General features: G+C 32.5%; 1 protein-coding gene across 2 annotated transcripts in view; it reads left to right on the top strand.

The window, feature by feature from the left end:
• Window positions 1–772: 772 nt before the first annotated feature.
• The window catches only part of LOC126886036 ((11Z)-hexadec-11-enoyl-CoA conjugase-like), a 522,212-nt gene continuing 496,507 nt past the window's right edge, over window positions 773–26,477 (top strand). For both annotated transcript variants that reach the window (XM_050652879.1, XM_050652874.1), the window contains exon 1: window positions 773–783. The gene's annotated coding sequence lies outside the window, so the exon portion shown is untranslated. The remainder of the gene's footprint in view (window positions 784–26,477) is intronic.

Here is a 26,477-nt window from a genome sequence, read left to right as displayed (position 1 = left end):
AACTAGAAGATTTATGAAGGAACGAATCTCTTTGTTTTTTTATAACCTACAGAAATATTTTATGTAGTTTTTTTGTTACATGCATAGTTTTTAAGGTATGTATTCGCAAAAATCCGTCCGAAAAGGTGTTATTTTTCAATGAAAATTGCTAATTTGCAACCAGGAGTAACTCAAAAAGTATTGAGTTTTCAAAAAATAATCATAGAACAGTTTTTGCTTTAAATTAGGTTCTCTAGCCTTTTCCGTGGCTATTTTAACCAAAACATTTTTCACCCCCGAGGAACCCCTTGGGAACCACCCCCAAGATAAAACGCACATCGGCATAGGGTAGACTTTGTTTCTTGAGCTAATCCCTACTTACTGTGAAAATATCAAGTAAATCGATGTAGTAGGATGGAATTCGGAGCCAAATACCCTCATTGACTGCCCTATAAAACTGAGATACACCATAAAATGACTACAACAAGTAAACGAACATCAAAAGTAAGGAATTAATGACGCGGGCCGTGAACATTTTTAACTTTATGACGTCACGGCCAATGAGGGCGCGTTTTGTATCGATTGCTATAATTTGAATTTTCTCTAGATTTTATCATTTTAGGGGCTTAACAAAAGACAAAAACAACTTTTTTCTTTGATATATATTTTAAATTATGTTCTGTGTTGTGATTTATAGCATGTTTTTCGAATTTAAAATTTTATGCAAGTTCCCCATTTGTCATGTTAGTGTCATCTCCATAATCGAAGTAATAGTACATTGTTTACCGGGTAGGAAAAGCTTAACATTCCTGGACGACTGTGAAGATTGCTAAGTCGAGGCGCAAGCCGAGACTTAGCAACACAGAGTCCAGGAATGTGGCTTTTCCTACGAGGTAAACATACTATTTTTCCGCAAATCGTTTAAAATTCGACAGATATTGATTGATTTAAAAAAAACGCGATAATTTTATTCCCAAATAAATGGTGCTTTGAAATTCCTATTAAAATTACTTGGGTTACTATGGAAACGTATTGAGGTTGAATTGTCAAACTTGACGCTTATAAATTTAATTGCTGGTGTTCTCGAAAGTAAAATGATAAGTGATGATGAAATTTCCATTCCTGGGACTCCTCCAGAGCTGGTTGAGGCAGTGAATACTGCTTCATTAGAATTATTGCCAAAGAAATCAAGAGAAAAGTACGAAAATGCATACAGACGTTTTATGGATTATCGCATGAGTAAAAATACGAGTTCTTTCTCAGAAAATGTTGTAATGGCATACTTCCTAGACCTTTGTTTAAAGATGAAATCTTCAACATTATGGGCCAATTATTCAATGCTGAAGTCAACCCTTGCACTTAAACACAATGTAGATATATCTACATACTCAAAACTTCGTTCTTTATTGAAACGGCAAGCTCAGGGTTATAGGGCAAAGAAATCTAAGAGTTTAACGAAGGAAGAAATTGAAAAATTTATCCAGGAAGCTCCAGATAAAGAAAATTTAATGATTAAGGTAATTTACAAGGTTTTAATAGCAATGTGTTTCCTATCATTTATGTAGAACACTAACAACTGTACGGAAATATCATTTCCTTACAGTAAGGAAATGACATTTCCTTACAGTAAGGAAGTCCTGACTTTTTCTTCAAGAAATTTTGACAGTAATGTCAAAATTTCCTGGCGATTTGCGGAAAATGTTATTTGTTTACAACGTGTTAGTGTAAAGCTTACAACAACTAATACCATGAACAACACGGCGATGCCGAAATATGTTAGATAACATCATCCAAACAATATCACAACTAGTTTATTACAGGATGTCTAAATACAAGTTCTGGAAACGTCAATTAAACTTCATTCTAATTAATAATTCTATAAACGAAATTTTTATGGCCATTCCTGCCAGATTAGTTTCCTTATTCCGCAAGTTTCTAATCTTTATATTTTATTATCGGCAGCGATGAAATCTTTTATTCATGCTCTGAACTGCTCTGAGATTTATCTGGCCATAAAGTTTATGGTGTGGCCCGAGATGGCTGCGGCAATTAGAACGAAGATCATAAATGTATTAGACGGAAACTTTTATCCCGAATCAAGACTTCTCATACAGTTCCTTTCAGGGCCGCGCCGTCCACGTGTGCAATGTGTGCGGTGCACACAGGCGCCAGCAAGTAAGGGGCGCCACTAGAGTTTTCAAGAATTTTCAAAAAATTTAGGCTGGTCAAAATAAGACTTACCCATTTTTTCTCAGATTCTACCAAACGTTGGGATATCATAAAACAACACTTTGCAAGTCTGGCTTTAAAGCATTTATCTAATACACACTGGTCCAGCTGAATTGATGTTTTAAAGCCATTATACCAAATTTTGGAAGAAATTTATTATGCTTTAGAAATACAACAATTATTGCTCGAATTTCGGACAGATAGCAAATTAAATGATATTATTACTGCAGCAAATGAAAATGCAGATAAACTGGATGTGGAATCCAGTTATCAACCAACCACACAGTTACGGCTTCGAAAAAAAGCTGACAGTTCGATTACGAACATAAAGACGAACCGATTTTGGATCCTAAAATGTCATATAAAGTTGGACGGAAAATCATGTTAATGGTTTCATATTTTTACATAATTTGAATGACATTACAGAAAACTCACAATAAAACTTTTGTGTAGAAATTTGGAAAAAACTGAGATTTAATGATCATCTAGGTATAAAGGGAGACGATTAGTTTGAAGAAATATATGAATTATACAGATTCAGCCTTGTTAAAAAAATTAAATAATGATGACACGCATGTTTTTCACGTATTCGGTGTGTTCTCCTTTAACTCTGTGGTTTGCAGTCTGATTCCAGTAAATGTTCTAAATTATTTTCAGATCTTGGTTGTTAATTCCTGTTTCTTTTAATATTAACATTACTTTGGCATGCTGTACCCGATCAAATACTATCTCGTAATCAACCGACATGCGTATATGTCGTAATTGACATGAAGGGCACTAAATACAGATTACTGTAGGTAATCCTTCAAGAAAATTTAGTCGGAAAGCGAGGAATTGGGAGAAGAAGGATGTCATGGTTAAAGAACCTGCGGAAAATGGTTCTCCACAACAGCAACTAATTTATTTAAAGCATCAATTAATAAAATAGTTATAGTCAGAATGATCGCCAATATTCTAAACGAATAGGAACCAAAAGAAGAAGAAGATATCTATAGAATAGAGTCGTCAATATTAGATGATATTCACCATGTTATAAAAAGATTTTCTAAACAGAAGGCGCGAAAAGTGATTTTTTTCTGAAATAGATATTTATTTTCATGTTTACCTGTATCTTTAATTTTTTTTATGTTGATACGCCAAAGATTTATTTTTACTTAATTATTTTAACTTAGTTAATTTTTAATTAGTTTATTTTCCTGTTGCATACTTATATAAAAATTTTTAGATATTTTTAATTTTTGTTTATTTTTGTTTGATTATAATAAATAATTAACGAGACGATTTTAACAAAAATGCATATTTTTGGGCGCCATTAAATGTTTTGCACACAGGCGCTAACACGTGCTGGCGCGGCACTGGTTCCTTTGGAAATATTCCTGCATTCATATGTTTTCAAGACAATAATTATTAAAATTAATTCATGTACTCAGCTTGTTCAATTTTTTACATGTAATAAATAATATAATCTTATATTTTTTACTGTACTAAATCCATAATAATTACAGAGCCAACCCTGTCCAATTAATAGTACCATTTCATATCTCTTACTTCTTACCCTCACCTCTACCAAAACAAATAATTTTCGTGGACAGTTTGGGAACAAAAAATATATTCGCTCTTTTTTGTGCCCATATCTATCACCCATAGCGTACGGATCGGTTGTGTTACCACCGTGCGTCACATAAATAATAAAGTATAGCTCGATTACTATTGGTCTTAAAGAAAATAAAAAAAAATGAATAACCATTTTCAATGCACGCTGGGGTTTGTTTTGGTTGGATCGGGGAGAGCAGCATATGTGCCTCCTGATGAGAGACTAATAAGTTTCGAAACCGGTAGAGGTGCTTGCAGCACTCTCTGATTGGACTAGAATATGGTTCGGCTGTATTTTCGTTTTGCAACGAAATTGAAAATGATTATTCATTTTTGATTTACATTTACTCTTTGTGGAGTATGAAGGGAACCATTCTCGTTAGAACTTTACCGCGCTGAGCAGATGGGACGTGAATTGTAAATTGTAGAATTCCCTCATCTTCCTTAGTCTCAGCATCCGTATGGCTTGCAAATTGTAGAAGCCTCGTAGATGTAACCAGAGAAGGTTCCCATTGTTTTCATTCTGGTGGGATGTAGAATAGCATTATGTTGTTTTATATGCCATTAGAGTGAAAACTTAGTCTTTTTGCTAGCAGTTGCCGCTAGGGCATCTATGCCATTTCGTTCGTTGCAATCCGGGACTGCACGCTGGGGTTTGTTTTGGTTGGATCGGGGAGAGCAGCATATGTGCCTCCTGATGAGAGACTAATAAGTTTCGAAACCGGTAGAGGTGCTTGCAGCCTCTGATTGGACTAGAATATGGTTCGGCTGTATTTTCGTTTTGCAACGAAATTGAAAATGGTTATTCATTTTTGATTTACATTTACTCTCTGTGGAGTATGAAGGGAACCATTCTCGTTGGAACTTTACCGCGCTGAGCAGATGGGACGTGAATTGTAAATTGTAGAATTCCCTCATCTTCCTTAGTCTCAGCATCCGTATGGCTTGCAAATTGTAGAAGCCTCGGAGGTGTAACCAGAGAAGGTTCCCATTGTTTTCATTCTGGTGGGATGTAGAATAGCATTATGTTGTTTTATATGCCATTAGAGTGAAAACTTAGTCTTTAAAAAAAAAGTTTTTGTTTATTTTTTAAAAGGTACATTTTTGTTAAGTAAAGTTGTTTTGATAAAACGAAAACTTTTGGAGTTATTAACAGAAAACTTGTTAAAAATATTGATTTTTTCGATATACAACTAACACTTTCGATAGCGAATAAATCGAAAACTATTAATTTTATCAAAAAAATGTATATAACGTTTTTTGCTTAGAATGAATGTTTTTAAAAATTTTTGCGGATATAGCCGCCATATTTCCACCCCCGAGATGGGGTGGCAACCAGCCCCATGGTAAAAGCGCCTTTCGGCATCATATAGATTTTGATCCTTGGACTATCCACTACTTATTCTCGAATTTTTAAGCAAATCGGTAAAAATTGCGAGGTTTTCTCCTATTTCAAGCTTCATTACCTAGACTAAAAAGTATACGGTTTGGTATAAGATGAAGAAGAAACATGGAAAATCAGGAAAAACGACAAGATTAATGGATTCAATGAAGGGCACGCTATTGTAAGATTCGTTAAGAGTCAGAAATTGTCATGGCTGGGACATATCCGGAGACAAGCAGATACAAAATCAACAAATAAAGGAAATGCAAACCCAGAACGAGATGATAGGATATCGTAGAATATGAGAGATGATGAAGGCGACCTGAAAAGTATGAATGTATGACAGTCAGTGACAGTTTAAGGCATCATGGGGCCCTAGGCGGTCATAAGAAGTAGGTTATAGACAAATTTACAGATATTTATGTTGTTTTGGGAAGTAGTTACTCCAAATATAATTTACGACAATGTAAAAAAGATCATTTTTCTTTTTTTTTACATTTCGCAACAACTTTTCATTAATAGTGCACATCTAATATGCAAAAGAAAAAAAGGGATAATGTGTCGATTAGTGATTTTGCTCTGGGTATGACTGCCACCCCTTCGGGGTTGAAAAAACATACATTCGAAATAAGTGCGGAAATGTATAAACTGATTAATTCTAAGTAAATTTTGTTCTATCGAGTTTTTTCACGAAATCAATACTTTTTGAGTTATTTGCGAGTGAATATGTTCATTTTTAAACAAAAAAGAAACACGTTTCTAGACGGTTTTTCGCAAATAACTCCAAAATTAAGTATTTTATCGAAAAAATATTATTAGAAAAAATATAGCGTATACAAAATTTAAAAAATGGTGTATGTATGAAGTATGTAGACCCAGTATAAGCAGAACTGGAGCTAATGAAAAGTAGATTCTTATTCGACAAATTCCAAATCAAATATTTCAACGTAAATAACCAAAAAATGAAGCACAAGTTTCGAGTATCAAAATTAAGCAAGTAAAGCTTAAAATAATATCGGATTCCTTTTTCGGCAAAAAAATCTTGAAAATTTATGAAAATGTTGAAAAAACTTATAAGTATATTATTTATTATGATCTGTAAGTGTCACTGGTTCACAGTGCTTATATTTCAAAACATTGGGATTTAAAGTAAAACAAATTTTTGAAATTTTGAAAAAAAAAATGTATTTTTTTTTTCAAAATAACTTAAAAGTTATTAGTGTTACCAAAAGTCTTAAACAGTAAAAAAAGTAGGTTTTTGCTTTTCTGAATATTTCAAATTTTTGCTTTTTTGGAAGATAAAAATTGGTTAGAATGTGACTTTTCAAAATTTGCATACCTTGGGTAGAGGGTTTTTCATTTATTAAAAATTAATAAATGAAAATAGTTTCTATCCTTGTGGGATCGGTACTCACCGGAGGGACCGCAGACCTTCGGATACAATTAGCGTCTCTTTGCAAAAACAATGACGACTTTGCTAAGTAACAAGACATTTACTTAACACACACACTACCCATTACACTAGGTACCTGATTGTAAAAATCCACTGTACCATGCCAATGGCCATTAGTTGTCGAGGCATTAAGCCAAATAAAAAAATTGCATACACTCGTGATTAGTGACTTGTTCAAGCCCTTTCTACTACACCCCTTTTATAAATAAGCACTTTATACCGATAAAACTCACAGAGCATATAAACAATACATAAGTAAACTAGCTTGTAAAGCGGTAAGGATTAATTTCATTTGGGATGCTAATTAGGGGGTTATGTTCACCAGTTTTTTTTTACCCAAAAAATGGGATCAACTTTATTCTGAGGGTATTATTCTTACTTTTTATGTTAGAATTTTTTTTAAAAACAAGAATACTGCTTTTTTAAACATTTAAACAAGTTATGATGAGTTTTCCATGAGAAGTGCTTCATTTTTTGATTATTTTACGCTGAAATATTCAATTTGCAATTTGACGAATAAGAATCTACTTTTTATTAGCTACAACGCTGCTTCTACTGGGTCTACAGACTGCACACATATACCATTTTTTCAATTTTTTAAAAGCTATATTTATGCTAAGAATATTTTTTCGATAAAATACTAACTTTTTCGGTAGCAACAGCATCGGATATGGCGATTGTTAACACATTCTTTAAAAAGAGAGAAACTCAACTTATTACCTACAAAAGTGGACAACATCAATCCCAAATAGACTACTTCATGATAAGGAAAGAAGACATACGTGAATGCAAGGACTGCAAGGTAATAGTTAGTGAGACAGTAAGCCAACAACATAAGCTGCTTGTTCTGGACATCGAAGTAAAAAGCGAAACTAAACAAAAATATCGGAGAGGACCACAAAAAATCAAGTGGTGGATGCTAAAAGATGAGAAGGAAGGTCTATTCAGGGAAAGAATAGTAGAAAAAATATGTTGGAACATGAAAGGAAGCCCTAACACAATTTGGAGAAAAATGGCCAATATTATTAGAGAGACGGCTATTGAAATACTTGGGAAAACGTCAGGAAAGAAGTTTGAAGATAAAGAGACTTGGTGGTGGTCAAATGAAGTACAAGGAAAAATAAAAGAGAAGAGAAAATTATATAAAAAGTGGCAAGAAACCAGATCGGACATAGATCTTCAAAACTATATGGTCGCCAAAAAGGAAGCGAAAGTAGCAGTAGCAAAAGCTAAAGCAGAAGCGTATTCAAACCTATACGATCAACTTGATACCAGGGAAGGCGAAACGAAGATATATAAAATAGCCAAACAGAGAGCAAAGAAAGCAAAAGATTTTAATCAGATTAGATGTATCCGAGATGAAAATAATAAAATACTAGTTCACGAAAGGGATGTCAAAAAGAGATGGAGAAAGTACTTTGACAGCTTATTAAATGAAGAATTTGACAGACAGCCTGTAGAGTCAACGGAGACAGTAGCAGCAATGGTCACCAAAATAACCAATGAGGAAGTGGCTCAAGCGCTTCAAAAAATAAAGAAAGGAAAAGCGGTAGGACCAGATGATATTCCTGGGGAAGTATGGAGAGCATTGGGAGAGACAGGAACAAGGTGGCTAGCAGGTCTATTTAATAGAATTATGGAAGTTGGACAAATGCCAGACGAATGGAGAAGCAGTATACTGGTACCTGTTTACAAAAACAAGGGAGATATACAACAATGTACAAACTACAGGGCTATAAAACTGCTTAGCCACACCATGAAAATATGGGAAAGAGTAATTGATAGACGGATACGTGAAGAGACCGAAATATCCGAGAATCAATTTGGCTTTATGCAGGGTAGATCAACAACAGATGCAATTTTCACTATAAGGCAGTTGATGGAAAAATACAGGAGTAAAGAAACAAACGCACATATGGTATTCATTGATCTTGAGAAAGCATATGATAGAGTTCCTCGAGAGATTCTGTGGTGGGCACTCAATAAGAAAGGAGTCCCTGGTGAATATGTAAAGATTGTGAGGGATATGTATGAGGGAGTAACGACTAGTGTTAGGACAGGTGTGGGAGAGACTGATAAATTTCATGTGAAAGTAGGATTGCATCAAGGTTCTGTGCTTAGTCCGTATTTATTCTCATTAGTTTTGGACCAGATAACAGCGAAAATACAGGGTAACATTCCATGGTGCTTAATGTATGCTGATGATGTCGTGTTAGTAGGAAATAGTGAAAGAGACTTAGAACAAAAACTGGAACAGTGGAGACAAGCTCTGGAGGAAAAAGGTTTAAAACTTAGTAGGACAAAAACAGAGTATTTGGAATGTTCATTTAAAGATGGAGCTACTACAAATAAAATGGTATCTTTGGATGGTGAAATGATTGTAAAAAGCAATAGTTTTAAGTACCTAGGATCGGTATTACAGAGTAATGGAGAAATAGATGGAGATGCATGCAGTAGAATTAGGGCTGGATGGATGAAGTGGAAAGAAGCGAGTGGTGTGTTGTGTGACAGAAAAATTCCAATGAAGCTGAAGGGAAAATTCTATAAAACAGCCATAAGACCAGCTATGATGTACGGAACTGAATGTTGGGCAGTGAAAAAGAAAGAGGAACAGCGAATGCATGTGGCGGAAATGAGAATGCTTAGATGGATGAGTGGAGTGACAAAGAAGGATAAAATTAGAAATGAGTATATTAGGGGAAGTCTAGGTGTGGCACCAATTGATGCCAAAATGAGAGAGCATAGGTTAAGATGGTTTGGTCATGTTCAACGTCGAGACGTTAACCACCCAATACGAAGAATAGCTGAAGTGCAGATTCCTGGAAGGAGTAGGAGAGGAAGACCAAAGAAGACCTGGGGGGAGACGATAAGGCAGGACATGTTGGTAAAGGGGATTAACATTGATATGGCCCAAGATAGAATTGTGTGGAGAAATGCAATTAGGGAAGCCGACCCCGCATAGGGATAAGGCAAAGAGAATGATGATGACTAACTTTTTCGGTTATTTGCGAAAAACCGTCTAAAAACGTGTGATTTTTTGTTGAAAAATGAAGATATTCACTTGCAAATAACTCCAAATGTATTGACTTGATGAAAAAACTCTATTGAAAAAAAGTTGCTTAGAATTAGTCAGTTTATCCACTCCTGAACGTATTTTGACGGTATATTTTTTCACCCCCGAGAAGGGGTGAACTCAACCGTAGAGCAAAAACACACATTGGCACAATATCACTTTTTTCTTTGACATGTTAGCTGTGCTTATACCAAATTTCATGCGAATCCAAGATCTTGTTTCAAATTCAAAGGTTCTTTAAAATCTGGAGGTTTGCAATATTTTACCGTGAGTGAACGGACTATAAGGACCATCGGTGGGTAAAAATTGACCTTCTAAGCAAAATTTGCTTGCAAAATTGATTACCAAATTGAGGGAATGATTAGAACATGGAATATAAAAATGCCTTTGAAGATAACTGCTTAATTTGTCTTGAAGTCGGTTGTATTTTCCTGATATTTGACAGAAGACAAAACAAAAAACTGAGTTTGATTGGAAATCATAAATTAACCATTCTCTTTTTTTGTCTCAGTTAGCCCTATTTGATTTTTTTAACATTTTAATTTTTTTTAAATTACTGCTTAAATAATTCAATATTACTTAATGCATTAATGTGGGATGCGGGCCCCATCAAGTGCCCGGGCCCTAGGCGGCCGCCTAGTCCGCCTAATGGTTAATCCGGCACTGATGACAGTTGAGGAGAGGTGTACAAGAGAGGTCGGAATTGAAGGACATAGCCAGAGAGACAAAGACCCATCCAGGATTATCATGACAAAAGAAGAAGAAGGAAATTGAAACGGAATACATCCATATACTGTAATAGTATAATAAAACGAGTTTATGTGTATTATTTTTCATTATTTTAATAATAAACTGCCTTAAACCGGTTTAAAATTTAATGTTTTATTATATACTTACATGAGTTTCACTGTAAGTGCTTTAAGTGTGAAACAGTTTGCATGTGTTAAAATTAGCTGACCTTTTTACGACAACGATAATAAACCTGATGCATGTTATCTACAACTCCAAGGTTATTACCTAAGTTAGTCATAAAGTTATTCTATTAATTGGTCGTTTCTTTGCAGCTATCGGCAGTTGCGTGTGCTAATGGCTAAATGACAACGGTGCATTCATATTTTATATAACATTAATTGTGTAGGAAACTGCTAGAACAGTGCACTTGACAGACAGTTTGATTACCAATTGACATGTACTCAGTGCCGGATTTACCACTAGGCCGACTAGGCCGCGGCCTAGGGCCGCAAGCAATAGGGGGCCGCAGCGTTTTGTAAAAAAAAATGTTTGTTAAAAAAAATGTGTAAAAAAAGCCGTGTCCGAATATGGACAAATATGGACACGGCTTTGCTCATTCTACTATGCATGATGACATCTAATGCATCTGCAGAAAGATCATTCAGCGTGTTGAAAAGAATCAAAAATTGACGAAAATTCTAGATTATCTAGTTTGGTTAGTTTTATTTCAAATGCAAATTTTTTCAAGCCTTATGACTTTAACGATTTGATTAAAGATTTTGCAGCAAAAAAGGTAGAAAAGTAAGTGTTTAGAGTTTAGATATGAGATTTATTATGAGTATGGAGTGGAGTGAGTGTCAATTTTAATCACTAATCCAACTTTATCCAAATTAAGAACATGACATTGACGTTTTTCAGTATAAGAGAATAATGTGACAATTTAACGATCTAAAAGTTTATTTGTGGTATTCTTAATATTTTTATTTTTCAGTACCGTACCCTATTACTGTTACAGTTCATATTATTTTGCTTGTTCTTTTACTTATAATGTCTTTTCAACTCTGCCTTTTTTAGTCTTTTGTTGTCATCTGTATTTACTTTTCCCCCGGATGAAACAAATGCTATTTAATTTTAACAATTAAGGACACAGGCGCAAAATATCGCGTGTCAAAATATTCAATGTGATTTAAATGTATTATTTTTTTTCGAATCCTGAAAAAACTAATGGTAGGGGAGCCCAAGCGGGGATTTTTGCAGTTACTCGAGCGCGTCAGATTATCATATGGGGAGAAACCTGGTACACTGCAGATGTACCTCTATCATATATTGGCTCTTAACACAGGGGAGTTCGTTAAGGGGGGCCCGAAAAAAAAATCTATCCTTAAAAAAACTCGAAATTGTCAGATTAAGATAAGGTAAGTTAAGTACATGCAAAGGAGTGTATATTTCAAAAATCTGACTATTTGAGCCGGGTGTAAGGAAATGGGCGAATCCCAAAGTTTCATAAGGATAAAGCGAATGTTTCGCGAAATGAATGACAGATGAAAAACTAAAAAATACGTGCCCAATATTTTTTAAAAATATATCGAATAATACCAAACACGACTTCGAACGGAGAGGGGTGGGGGGTAAATTTAATATTTTAAATACGAATCCCGCGATATTTTGCGAAATGAACATCAGATAGAAAAACTGTAAAATACACTTATTCAATATTTTTGAAAAATCTATCGAATGGTACCAAACTCGACCCCCCATGGATGTAGGGTGAGGGGTTACTTTAAAATCTTAAATGGAAGCCCTCATTTTTTATTGCAGATTTAGATTCATTACGTAAAAATGAGTAACTTTTATTCGAAACATTTTTTCGAATTATGGATAGATGGCGTTATAATCGGAAAAAACGATTGTTGGAAATGGAAAATTGGATTAAAAAATGGCAAGCGCCCACTAAAATGGAAAACTTTACTTAGCTTTTTTTGGTTTTAGGACCTACTCTTCACAACCCAATAGGTCCCCAAAGCGCTGCAGTTACTGCACATTTAGCATACTTTGCTCCCCTACCATAATAAGTGATTTTGAAAAATTTAAACGCAGAATGAAAGATTACGTTATTACCGAGGGCCGAAAGTCCCTGAAAACTTCTACAATGTTTATTTTAATAAGTTACAAAGATAAAAAAAAAGAAAACATTTAGTGTGACTTTTAATTTCAAATATCTCATTTAAAAGAAACTTTTTTAACAATCTTTCATTCTTTCAATTTTTCATTCTGCGTTTAAATATTTAAAAAATACTTACATATTAGTTTTCTCAGGATTCGAAAAAAATAAATACATTATTTAAAACACACTAAACATTTTGACAGGCGACATTTTGCGCCTATGCCCTTAACTGCAATACTAATTTATAATCATCAAGTTATCGTGGGCCGCTCGGGGTAATTTGGCCTAGAGCCGTAAGTACCCTAAATCCGGCACTGCATGTACTACTATATCTCATATTATGTATAAATTTTTAGTTTGTGAAAACTGTCATTATAGATAGCAGTACGTAAAGGGTTTAAAGTGTGCGTGAGGCAACACTGTATTTTAAATGAGATTTACTTTTTCGCACTGTTTTTGGCACACTTTCATATAATCAAATATGCTTAATTTTCGCGTTGTCATGGTGATTAAATGTGAGCAATAAATTACAACAAAAGTGTTGACAGTTTTATGGTTTGAAATAAGTTTTAATTTTTAAATGTCAAAGTTCTAAAAATTGTAGAATAGAAATGTATTTCAGTGACGAAGAGTTGCAGTTTTTTTATTTATTTATCGTATATAAAATATTGCATGAAACTGTGCGTGAAGTACTTTTTGCGCACTTACGCGATATGCGTGCGTGCTCAAAAAGCATACTTCACGAACTGTTTCATAAATAACTATTTCCCGTAAATTCAAAAAAATAATTTGTATAGTCCACGGACATGATGTGACAACGGATTTGACGAAGTATTTTTATTTCTGATGTCTATGTACGTAGGGTACATAAAATATAATGCGCATTATTTAATTTTATATTTATTTAGCAATAAACTAAGTTAAACCTTTCATTTTTTATTTTGTTTTAATCAAATCTAATGTTATTTGTAAAATAAATCACGTCCGTGGATATTCTCCTACGCCCCTGGAAAACAAAAATCCACGGACGTGACGAAAAACACGTTACTAACATCATATTTTTGAGGTTAGAAAATGTTTTGACTGTGGAATATAATCAGCTTTGTATATTTTAGTTACAGTGTGCTCCAGTTTAAAAAAAAATATAATGTTACTTGTAAAATAATTTATGTTTTTCCATCTTCTCATCTGTTTTCCTCTCTTCTCTCTTGCCGTCAACTTACAGCAGCTCTCTCCTTCATCCCTCATAATTTTCATTCCTACTTATAACGTAACCAAACCATTGCAGTCTTTGTTGTTGAATCTTTTTTGAGACTCTAGTCATCCCAGTTCTTTCCCTAATTATGTCGTTTTTGATTCTTTCTCTTTTAAATTTACCCAGCATCCACATTAACACTTCGATTTCAGCTACCTGATGGTTGTGATGTACTTTGTGATGTACTTTGATTCCAACTTGGATCTTTTTTAGAAAAACTTTTTAATAAAATTAATACAGAAGAAGATTAAGAAGTAAACATAAAAACATTCAAATATAATAGTAAAATGACATTTAGAGAAGAAAACCTAATTATACCAGACGGTAACTGCGTTGTTTTAAACCTATTGTAAGTATATATCTGCTTTCAGCACTGTTTCATTTAATTTGCATACAAAAGAATGTTACAGCTTTTGTGAGCTGCAAACAATGCACAGTTATAGTTTAAATTCCGTTAAAACTAATTCCATTTTAAATACAGTTTTTGTGCCAATTGAAACAACAATGATAAAGGTGCATATTATGAGTATTTATTATTTAAAATATATTTCTGTTCGGTCTGGTGAACACTAACCAATGTGACCTGAATAATAAATTTTAATACATTATAATAGATATTTAAAACTCTCTCATAATTTTATAAAAGCATGCAATTATTAGTGATTTAACAGCGGCGTGTAAGCAATAAAAATATGTAGTCCATTCTTTGACGGTTTTTGCTTTAAGTTTTAAAGAACCGTTTAGATTGACTTGAAATTTGGCGTACATATAGATAATATGTCAAAGAAAAAAAGTGATATTGTGCCGATGTGTGCTTTTACTCGGGGGGTGGGTACCACCCCTTCTCGGGGTGGAAATATTTAACCTCAAAATAACCTCAAAATAACCTCGGAAATTGATAGATATTTCAATTCTGAGTAAAAAATCTTATATACGACTTTTTCGGTAAATTGATATTTAGCAAGTTATTCACGATCGAAATTGATGATTTCCTACATGAAAAATGCATGTTTTTGAGTGGATTTTCAAAAATATCTCTAAAATTATGCATTTTTAGAAAAAAGTCATTATAATCAAAAAGAAACCTATTAAATTAGTGAATGGAGTGGTGTTCTTTAAATTATTATAGCAATAACAAAACCTAAGTTACAGCCTACTTAAATCGGGGTTTTTTCAAATTAACTTTTAATCAAACATTTTATCATTAAATAACGCAAGAAATAGAGATTTTTAGAAAAAAATTATGGAGACATATTTTAAATATTTTACTGATACCTATAAAAGGTGCTATGATAAAAGTGATTTGGATAAAAAACGGCCGAGTTATTATAAAAACAAAACGATTATGTCGTTGAAAAATCAAAAGAATAATTACTTAAATTGGTGAATTTTCCACAAAAATAAAAATTAACATTATTTCAACCACAATTAGGTTTATTTATAGCCTGTCTACGCGTTCTAAACTTTAAACCAGTTTAAAGTGCTTAGGTTTGAAAAAAATTTCAATTTAGTATTAAATTATTTTTTGATATTTTATAAATGTTTTCCATTTTTCCAAAATTACTTGAAAACTAAAAGAAATCTGAAAAATATATGTCAATACTAAAATGTAGTATTTTTCATACTAAAACTTATTCAGTTTTTTTCAATGGCTCTGTGGTAAAAACTGAGTGAGATATTTATATTTTAAGTTTGCACGTAAGTGTGAGAAGCAGTTTTTTAAGCCCTTTGAATCGCATGCTTTAAAAGTCAAAGACCTCCAGAAAGTCCCACTTCTGAATACTTTTAGCACTTACAATTCCCCACAAAATAAGCTTTGGATCAATGAAATATTTTGAAAATTACAGAAGTTATCGTTAAAAAAACACATTGAAACTTATGTCGAATACTTTTTAAGCGTTGATATAAGTATTTTATTCTTTTTTTTTTTTTTTCATGAAAAAGGCGCATCGTATGAAAAGAAAAAAACGGAAGATATATTTTCTGTCATAAATTAAATAAGTAACTCAAAAATGCTTTTTAATTTGAAATACCTCAGTGGCGTACTATTTTTTTTTTAATTCAGACAAGTACCTGTATACGCGCCAATGGTGAATATAAAATTCTTAATAGTAAGTCTGTCAATAAATGCGTAATAACTACCTCTTAAAACCAACCAAATTTCATTTGCATATCTCAACCGGTTTTAGAGCAATCAATAAATTTTCACTTTGTAAGAGAAATCTCAACACCCCGTATCTTGGAACTTCATTAGCTGCTACGACTCTTGTTCTACTAGGTCTCCAAACTTCATACATACACAGATTTTTTCAGTTTTTCATAATTATATTTCTGCTCGGAATATTTTTTCGATAAAATACTCAGTTTTTGAGTTATTTGCGAAAAACCGTCTAACAACGTGTTTCTTTTGTTGAAAAATGAACATATTCACTAGCAAATAACTCGAAAAGTATTGACTTAGTGAAAAAACGTTATAGAACAGAAGTTGCTTAGAATTAGTCACTTTATTCATTTCCGGACTTATTTTGGACCTATATTTTTTCACCCCCGAGAAGGGGTGAAACTCACCCCCAGGGCAAAAGTACACATCGGCACTATATCACTTTTTTCCTTCACTTATTAACTATGTGAATGCCAAGTTTCATGTCAACCTAAGTGGTTGTTTAAAATTAACAGGTTTTGCAATATTTTAGCGTGAGTGAATGATCTAATAAATCTATTTGTAGGGGTAATTTATAAGGGTTGAACATATTAAATACTTAATACACTAAATTGCAAACATAAAATAAAGTTTAGATCACTACAAAATACATCATTACCTAATTTAAAGTTACAAAATATTTTTTATACAAATTCTTATTTACAGGGTAGTTTTTAAGGGTTTAAAAATAGTTATCAACTATAAAATACATTTCAATATGATAAACAATCAAATTCCTATATTTAACATACTATTTAACTTACCTACACATAATTTAGATTTAAATAATGCTTATATCAGCTGTTTTTAATTTTTGGTTAAAAAGGGTAGTTTTCACCCCTTAAAAATAAAAAGCACACATTGTAGTCATATCACTTTTAAAAAGAAGGATAAGATGAGCTTATTTGAAAAATTTCTTCTAAATCGGAGCGGTTCTTTAGAATTTAGAGGTCTTGCAATATTTTACCGTTAACGAACGTACTAATGACACTTTAGTTCAGAGAAATAAGGAAAAAAAATATCGTGTTGGTAACACATCCCCCTCCAGGCTGAAACCAAATTTTTCGAGTAATATGGTCATCTATAATAATAACCTATATGTTTCCTGCAGCCGATTTTGATGATATACATAGTTATAAACAAATGAAGATCAAAAAACGGTAAATTTTCGATTTTTTCGTCTCTTACTAAAAAATTGGGCATTTTAAACAAATTTGAGAGTAATAAACTCATAAACCGTATAAAAAACTTCAATATGGCGTTCGCTGAATATGTCTATCCGTATTGGTTACTTAGAAAATTGACAAATAAATCATAAATTTTGAGTTTTTATAAATACTCATAACTTATGTAAAAATTAACTTAGAACCTTCTTATTACATGGAATGCTGAGACTTATGGTGCTTAAATTACACCCTAAATTCCAAAGCAATTGGTCAAATAGTTTAAAAGTTATTTAATTTGTTTATCCAAAATTATTTTTTTTTGCAACACTGTAAGTCAGAAAATGATGAAGTTACAGTAATATTTTGGATAGTTTATGAAAGAAGAAAATTTACAGTATTAATTTAATTAAAAAAAATGACAAAAAATAATTATAGATATTGCAAAATAATTTTGCAAAAACATGTGAATTAAAAAAATGGGGGGGCTAACTTTGTCCCTAAATGTTCTAGAACAGTTGTTTTTCTTTCTAAATGTGTATAAAAATTCAGTCTTTCTAAATATGAAAAAATAATTTTTCTACGGGTAACGGTTAAAAAGTTATTCTAATTATTTATAAGTAAGCAAAAAATGGACATGTTTTTGCAAAATAATTTTACACTGTTTAAAATTATTTTTTGTCATTTATTTTTAATTAAGGTAATAGTATAAATGTTCTTCTTTCATAAACTCTCCGAAGTATTATTGTAACCTCATAATTTTCTGACTTATAGTGTTTTCAAAAAAAATGAATTTGGGAAAAATAAATTAAATAACTTTTAAACTATTTGACCAATTGGTTTGGAATTTAAAATATAATTTAAGTACAAGAAGTCTCGGCATTCCGCGTAATAAGAAGATTCTAAGTTAATTTTTACCTAAGTTACGAATATTTATAAAAACTCAATATTTATGATTTATTTTGCAATTTTCTAAGCAACCAATAATAGGCCTTGGGCCCGCATATAAAATTATTATTTATGACCACACCGTTGAAACTTTTTGTACTTGTTATTTGGATGGAGTCGGACAAATTTTGAGCTTGGCGCATTATGGTAGTGGGGCGTTTGTCTGTCAAGCGGTGACGAAGTTGTCAATTTTATGCAAGAAAAAAATTTATTACCACATTGGTCATTCTATTTTAATCAATGGATTTTATCATATAAACAACGAAAACAATTTTGTCGGACAAAAATATTGGGGCATATGACGCGTCGGACACGCTAAATATGTCAAATTTATGAAAATAATAAATTTATTACCACATCGATAATTTTAACGGTATCTATCATAAAACCTTTTTACAATAATGTGGTAACCTTGTCGGACAATTTTCACGGGGCATATGCGCAGTCGGACGCGCCGAAGATGTCAATTTCCTGAAATTTTTTTATTTACAACCATTTTTCCGACAACATTAGTAGGTTATAAGTAATTATATTCTTAATCAAAAAATCAAAGCGTCGGACAAAAATATTGGGGCAACTCGACAGTCGGACAAAAAATTTAATTTTTATTAGTAAAGTATACTTTCAAATTATGCTGGGTTCGTGCATCCCTTATCTTTACAACCATTTTTCCGACAAAAGTAGTAGGTTACAAGTAATTATATTCTTAAACAAAAAATGTAATTGTCTGACAAAAATGTTGGGGCAAACGAACAGAAAACTTAATTCTTTTAGGCTATCGACGAGGAGGTATTATCAAAAAAAAAATTTAAAACAGTGTTTCTCGGTTACTTTTGAATCGATTTAGCTGAAAATTGGTACACACACTAAGTAAAGCATTTAAAAGGGTATGACGTAGATCGGAACCCAAAATTTTCTTAAAAAATTTTCCGACAAGAGGGAAGATTTTAGAAAAATTGTGATCTGATAATTTGTGTACATACTCCTTGAACAACGACAAACATCGTTCTGTAGTTTTTTTTTCTCGAAATAAAAAAAAATTTCCGACACAAGTATCAGGTTATAAGTAGTTATATTCCAAATCAAAAAATCTAAGTGTCCGACAAAAATATTGGGTCAAATCCAAAGTCGGACAAAAAATTTAATTTTTATTAATAAACAGTCTTTTAAACCTTACTGGGTTCGTGCAACCCTTAACTTTAAAACCATTTTTCCGACAACATTAGTAGGTTATAAGTAATTATATTCTTAATCAAAAAATCAAAGTGTCGGACAAAAATATTGGGGCAACTCGACAGTCGGACAAAAAATTTATTTTTATTAGTAAAGTATACTTTCAAATTATGCTGGCTTCGTGCATCCCTTATCTTTACAACCATTTTTCCGACAAAAGTAGCAGGTTACAAGTAATTATATTCTTAAACAAAAAATATAATTGTCTGACAAAAATGTTGGGGCAAACGAACAGAAAACTTAATTCTTTTAGGCTATCGACGAGGAGGTATTATCAAAAAAAAATTTTAAAACAGTGTTTCTCGGTTACTTTTGAATCGATTTAGCTGAAAATTGGTACACACACTAAGTAAAGCATTTAAAAGGGTATGACGTAGATCGGAACCCAAAATTTTCTTAAAAAATTTTCCGACAAGAGGGAAAATTTTAGAAAAATTGTGATCTGATAATTTGTGTACATACTCCTTGAACAACGACAAACATCGTTCTGTAGTTTTTTTTCTCGAAATAAAAAAAAATTTCCGACACAAGTATCAGGTTATAAGTAGTTATATTCCAAATCAAAAAATCTAAGTGTCCGACAAAAATATTGGTCGGACCAAAGTCCGACAAAATCCAAAGTCGGACAAAAAATTTAATTTTTATTATTAAACTGTCTTTTAAACCTTACTGGGTTCGTGCAACCCTTACCTTTAAAACCATTTTTCCGACAACATTAGTAGGTTATAAGTAATTATATTCTTAATCAAAAAATCAAAGTGTCGGACAAAAATATTGGGGCAACTCGACAGTCGGACAAAAAATTTATTTTTATTAGTAAAGTATACTTTCAAATTATGCTGGGTTCGTGCATCCCTTATCTTTACAACCATTTTTCCGACAAAAGTAGTAGGTTACAAGTAATTATATTCTTAAACAAAAAATGTAATTGTCTGACAAAAATGTTGGGGCAAACGAACAGAAAACTTAATTCTTTTAGGCTATCGACGAGGAGGTATTATCAAAAAAAAAATTTAAAACAGTGTTTCTCGGTTACTTTTGAATCGATTTAGCTGAAAATTGGTACACACACTAAGTAAAGCATTTAAAAGGGTATGACGTAGATCGGAACCCAAAATTTTCTTAAAAAATTTTCCGACAAGAGGGAAGATTTTAGAAAAATTGTGATCTGATAATTTGTGTACATACTCCTTGAACAACGACAAACATCGTTCTGTAGTTTTTTTTTCTCGAAATAAAAAAAAATTTCCGACACAAGTATCAGGTTATAAGTAGTTATATTCCAAATCAAAAAATCTAAGTGTCCGACAAAAATATTGGGTCAAATCCAAAGTCGGACAAAAAATTTAATTTTTATTAATAAACAGTCTTTTAAACCTTACTGGGTTCGTGCAACCCTTAACTTTAAAACCATTTTTCCGACAACATTAGTAGGTTATAAGTAATTATATTCTTAATCAAAAAATCAAAGTGTCGGACAAAAATATTGGGGCAACTCGACAGTCGGACAAAAAATTTATTTTTATTAGTAAAGTATACTTTCAAATTATGCTGGCTTCGTGCATCCCTTATCTTTACAACCATTTTTCCGACAAAAGTAGCAGGTTACAAGTAATTATATTCTTAAACAAAAAATATAATTGTCTGACAAAAATGTTGGGGCAAACGAACAGAAAACTTAATTCTTTTAGGCTATCGACGAGGAGGTATTATCAAAAAAAAATTTTAAAACAGTGTTTCTCGGTTACTTTTGAATCGATTTAGCTGAAAATTGGTACACACACTAAGTAAAGCATTTAAAAGGGTATGACGTAGATCGGAACCCAAAATTTTCTTAAAAAATTTTCCGACAAGAGGGAAAATTTTAGAAAAATTGTGATCTGATAATTTGTGTACATACTCCTTGAACAACGACAAACATCGTTCTGTAGTTTTTTTTCTCGAAATAAAAAAAAATTTCCGACACAAGTATCAGGTTATAAGTAGTTATATTCCAAATCAAAAAATCTAAGTGTCCGACAAAAATATTGGGTCAAATCCAAAGTCGGACAAAAAATTTAATTTTTATTATTAAACTGTCTTTTAAACCTTACTGGGTTCGTGCAACCCTTACCTTTAAAACCATTTTTCCGACAACATTAGTAGGTTATAAGTAATTATATTCTTAATCAAAAAATCAAAGTGTCGGACAAAAATATTGGGGCAACTCGACAGTCGGACAAAAAATTTATTTTTATTAGTAAAGTATACTTTCAAATTATGCTGGGTTCGTGCATCCCTTATCTTTACAATCATTTTTCCGACAAAAGTAGTAGGTTACAAGTAATTATATTCTTAAACAAAAAATATAATTGTCTGACAAAAATGTTTTGGCAAACGAACAGAAAACTTAATTCTTTTAGGCTATCGACGAGGAGGTATTATCAAAAAAAAATTTTAAAACAGTGTTTCTCGGTTACTTTTGAATCGATTTAGCTGAAAATTGGTACACACACTAAGTAAAGCATTTAAAAGGGTATGACGTAGATCGGAACCCAAAATTTTCTTAAAAAATTTTCCGACAAGAGGGAAAATTTTAGAAAAATTGTGATCTGATAATTTGTGTACATACTCCTTGAACAACGACAAACATCGTTCTGTAGTTTTTTTTCTCGAAATAAAAAAAAATTTCCGACACAAGTATCAGGTTATAAGTAGTTATATTCCAAATCAAAAAATCTAAGTGTCCGACAAAAATATTGGGTCAAATCCAAAGTCGGACAAAAAATTTAATTTTTATTATTAAACTGTCTTTTAAACCTTACTGGGTTCGTGCAACCCTTACCTTTAAAACCATTTTTCCGACAACATTAGTAGGTTATAAGTAATTATATTCTTAATCAAAAAATCAAAGTGTCGGACAAAAATATTGGGGCAACTCGACAGTCGGACAAAAAATTTATTTTTATTAGTAAAGTATACTTTCAAATTATGCTGGGTTCGTGCATCCCTTATCTTTACAACCATTTTTCCGACAAAAGTAGTAGGTTACAAGTAATTATATTCTTAAACAAAAAATATAATTGTCTGACAAAAATGTTGGGGCAAACTAACAGAAATCTTAATTCTTTTAGGCTATCGACGAAGAGGTATTATCAAAAAAAAAATTTAAAACAGTGTTTCTCGGTCAGTTTTGAATCGATTTAGCTAAAAATTGGTACACACGCTAAGTACTACACTTAAAAGGGCATGACAAAGAATTGTACACAAAATTTTCCAAAAAGATTTTCCGACAAGAGGGAAAATTTCGGAAATTTTTTTTTAAATTTTAGAATGTTCTCTACAAGGCGGAACCCGACATCCGACGCCCTGAAGGGCACTAAGGATTATGAGAAAGAAGAAGAAGAAGGAATGTTCTCTACGTTACGTTCTTATAAATATTATAAGGTGTATTTCTACAAATTTTCAGTTTGATCTATGTAGATCTAACCGAGAAAAATTGTTTATAGTTCGCTTTGGTCTCCTTGATGCTTATTATTTTTTTATATCCCAGAGAACGGCTGTTCCCGTACATGCGACACTATATTATACAAGAAATTTTCGATTTTCTAAATGTGACTGAATTGAAAAAATTGGGCCAAATCCAATCTTAAAATATAGGAAAAGAGATATATGTCAACCATCCATTTTGGTCCAAGGGTGTGGATTTTACGTCCCATTTAGAGTCTGTTTTTCGTTCTCGTCCCCAAAACTCCCAAAAATTTAGAAAATTTAAGTCCGACTTTACAGCTTCCTTTAGTACTGAACATTACCTTTCCAAAGCATGTTTAATTTTGAAAATTCTTCTCTTCTTCTTCTTCTTCTTCTTCCTTTTATATAGACATTACTCTGTCTGTTTTTCAATGTGCCTCCAGTAAGTTGTCATTCCACCTTTTTCGTGGTCTTCCCACTGATCGTCTTCCTATTGGGGAACCTTCTCTGACCGTCCTTACTACTCTATTTGTTGTCATTCGGCTTATGTGGTCGTTCCATTCTACTCTTCTGCTTTTCACCCCATAGGCGTAACCAGGGGGTGGTTTTGGGGGTTATAACCCCCCTTTTGGGTGTACTTTGAGCTCTATACGCTTAACACAATTATTATTCCATACCCCCAGAGACCTTCAAGTAGACGTAACTCCCCCTTAGGATCATCCTGATTACACCTCTGTTTCACCCAGTTATTAATGTTGTCCACCTTGCATCTCCTTCATATATCTGCACTTCTAGCTCTATCCCACAGCGTCTTACCATCGATTTTTCGCAATGTTTTCATCTCTGCTGTTTCTATAGCATTCTTTTTGTCCTTTCTGTATCAGGTTGTGTTTCTGCCGCGTATGTCATTATTGGTCTGATGACTCTTTTGTAAATTCTGCCTTTCACTTCTTTTCTGATGTTTTTATTTCTCTATATTGTTTCATTCAGGCAACCTGCGGCTCTGTTTGCTTTATTCACCTGATCTTCCAGTTTTGTTTCGAGCTTTCCGTAGCTGCATAGTGTGATGCCTAGATATTTAAACTCCACGACTTGTTCTATTATTTGACCCTCCAGCTCTAATTTACACCTTATTAGATCTGCTGTTATAACCATGCATTTAGTCTTTTTTAGGGAAATTTACATGTTAAATTTTCTAGCGGTTATATTAAATTCGTGCAGCATACGTTGTAAATCATCTTCACTTTGAGAGATTAGTATTGCGTCGTCTGCATAGCAGATTATTTTAAGTGGTTTTTGTCCCATTTGGTATTCTTTTTTTGTTCCTACTTTTTTAATTATTTCGTCCATGATCAGGTTGAACAACAGAGGACTCAGAGAATCTCCCTGTCTTATCCCATTGTAATTTTGAAAATTGTATATACCATTCAAAAGTTACCGATCTCAGAAATTTTATTCAATTTCTATTTAAAAAGGGAAAAATGTTTTTTCTCAAAGTTCGCATCACCCCGTGGAATATTCTAGCATCTATAAAATACTAAAATTAAAACCTAACTATAGCCTCATTCCTTCTCAACATTCAGTTTTTTCATTCATTCGTTTATGTTGGATAATAAAAAAGTTAAGGACTTTAATAACTAGCCATGTTTTTCATAGACAAAGTGTGTTTTTAAATGGCAAACTTTAAGGAGTAATTGTGCATGACAAAATAAAGTCAGTTTGCTTTACGAGAAAAACGTATGTCCACAAATGCATCGTTTCCGAGATAGGGGGTGTTGAAGTTTTTCTGACAAACTGACGATTTATTTATTGCTTTAAAACCAGTTGACCAGTTGGTGGGTTTTAAGAGGTAGTTATTGCACATTTTTTAACTACAGTTAAGAATTTAATATTCACCATTGGCGCGCATACGGGTAATATGAGCCGAAAAATACGTAATTTAATATGAAGTCAAAAATGTATAAAAATTAATTTTTTTTAAATTGTACCAAAACGCCCCATTATTTTTGTCCGACAAGTGATCCAATATGCATTACACATGTAAAAAAACAGTACAAAATAAAAATAACATCTGTGGTAATAAATAAAAAAATTTCAGGAAATTGACATTTTCGGCGGGTCCGACTGCGCATATGCCCCGTGAAAACTGTCCGACAAGGTTACCACATTATTGTAAAAAGGTTTTATGGTAGATACCGTTAAAATTATCCATGTGGTAATAAATTTATTATTTTCATAAATTTTAAGTTATTTTTCGGGTGTAACTTCAATGATATTATGCTAAAAATGATGGTGTATCGCATATTTAAAATGCGTTTATCTCGAAAACGGTTGAGTTTAGGAAGATGAAAGAAGTATACCTTTATTAAGTAAAACTAATAGAAAAATAAAAATTTTAATGTCAAAATTATACAGAGTGAGGGATAAAAAAAATTGAACGTAATAAATGAGTGCTGAAAGTCATATGTGGCGCCCTCTGGGCAATGCATAATTTTTGGTAAGGAATTTAGATTTCTCGACCCAAGAAACCCCCAAATATAAAATTTCATGTTGTTATCTCATACCTATCAGGAAATATTAAATAATAAATAAAAAAAAAGTTTAACTTTGACACCCTGTATCTCGGCTCTTATAAACTTTGTACTAAGGTAAGTTAGCTTAAATCGGCCTATTTTAACCTCAGGAACCTGAGGTTAAGCTATGGCCCATTCTTTACCAAACACCCTGTATGCATAAAAATTACTTCTTCTTTTAATTGTACCAAAACGCCCCATTATTTTTGTCCGACAAGTGATCCAATATGCATTACACATGTAAAAGAACAGTACAAAATAAAAATGACATCTGTGGTAATAAATAAAAAATTTTCAGGAAATTGACATCTTCGGCGCGTCCGACTGCGCATATGCCCCGTGAAAATTGTCCGACAAGGTTACCACATTATTGTAAAAAGGTTTTATGATAGATACCGTTAAAATTACCGATGTGGTAATAAATTTATTATTTTCATAAATTTGACATATTTAGCGTGTCCGACGCGTCATATGCCCCAATATTTTTGTCCGACAAAATTGTTTTCGTTGTTTATATGATAAAATCCATTGATTAAAATAGAATGACCAATGTGGTAATAAATTTTTTTCTTGCATAAAATTGACAACTTCGTCACCGCTTGACAGACAAACGCCCCACTACCATAATGCGCCAAGCTCAAAATTTGTCCGACTCCACCCAAATAACAAGTACAAAAAGTTTCAACGGTGTGGTCATAAATAATAATTGTATATGCGGGCCCAAGGCCTATAAGGTTGGACATATTCAGCGACGCCATATTGAAGTTTTTTATACGATTTATGAGTTTCTTACTCTCAAATTTGTTTAAAGTGCTTAACTTTTTGGTAATAGACGAAAAAAGCGATAATTTACCGTTTTTTGATCTTCATTTGTTTATAACTATGTATATCATCAAAATCGGCTGCAGGAAACATATAGGTTAATAATATAGATGTCCATACTACTCAAAAAATTTGGTTTCGGCCTGGAGGGAGATGTGTCACGAGAAAAACCTTATTTCTCTGGACTACTTTTAAAAGGATTAATTACGGCGAATACGGCAGATAC

Source organism: Diabrotica virgifera, chromosome 1 (assembly GCF_917563875.1).
Source record: "Diabrotica virgifera virgifera chromosome 1, PGI_DIABVI_V3a".
Lineage (NCBI taxonomy): Eukaryota > Metazoa > Arthropoda > Insecta > Coleoptera > Chrysomelidae > Diabrotica > Diabrotica virgifera.
This window is presented reverse-complemented; position numbering and strand designations above follow the sequence as displayed.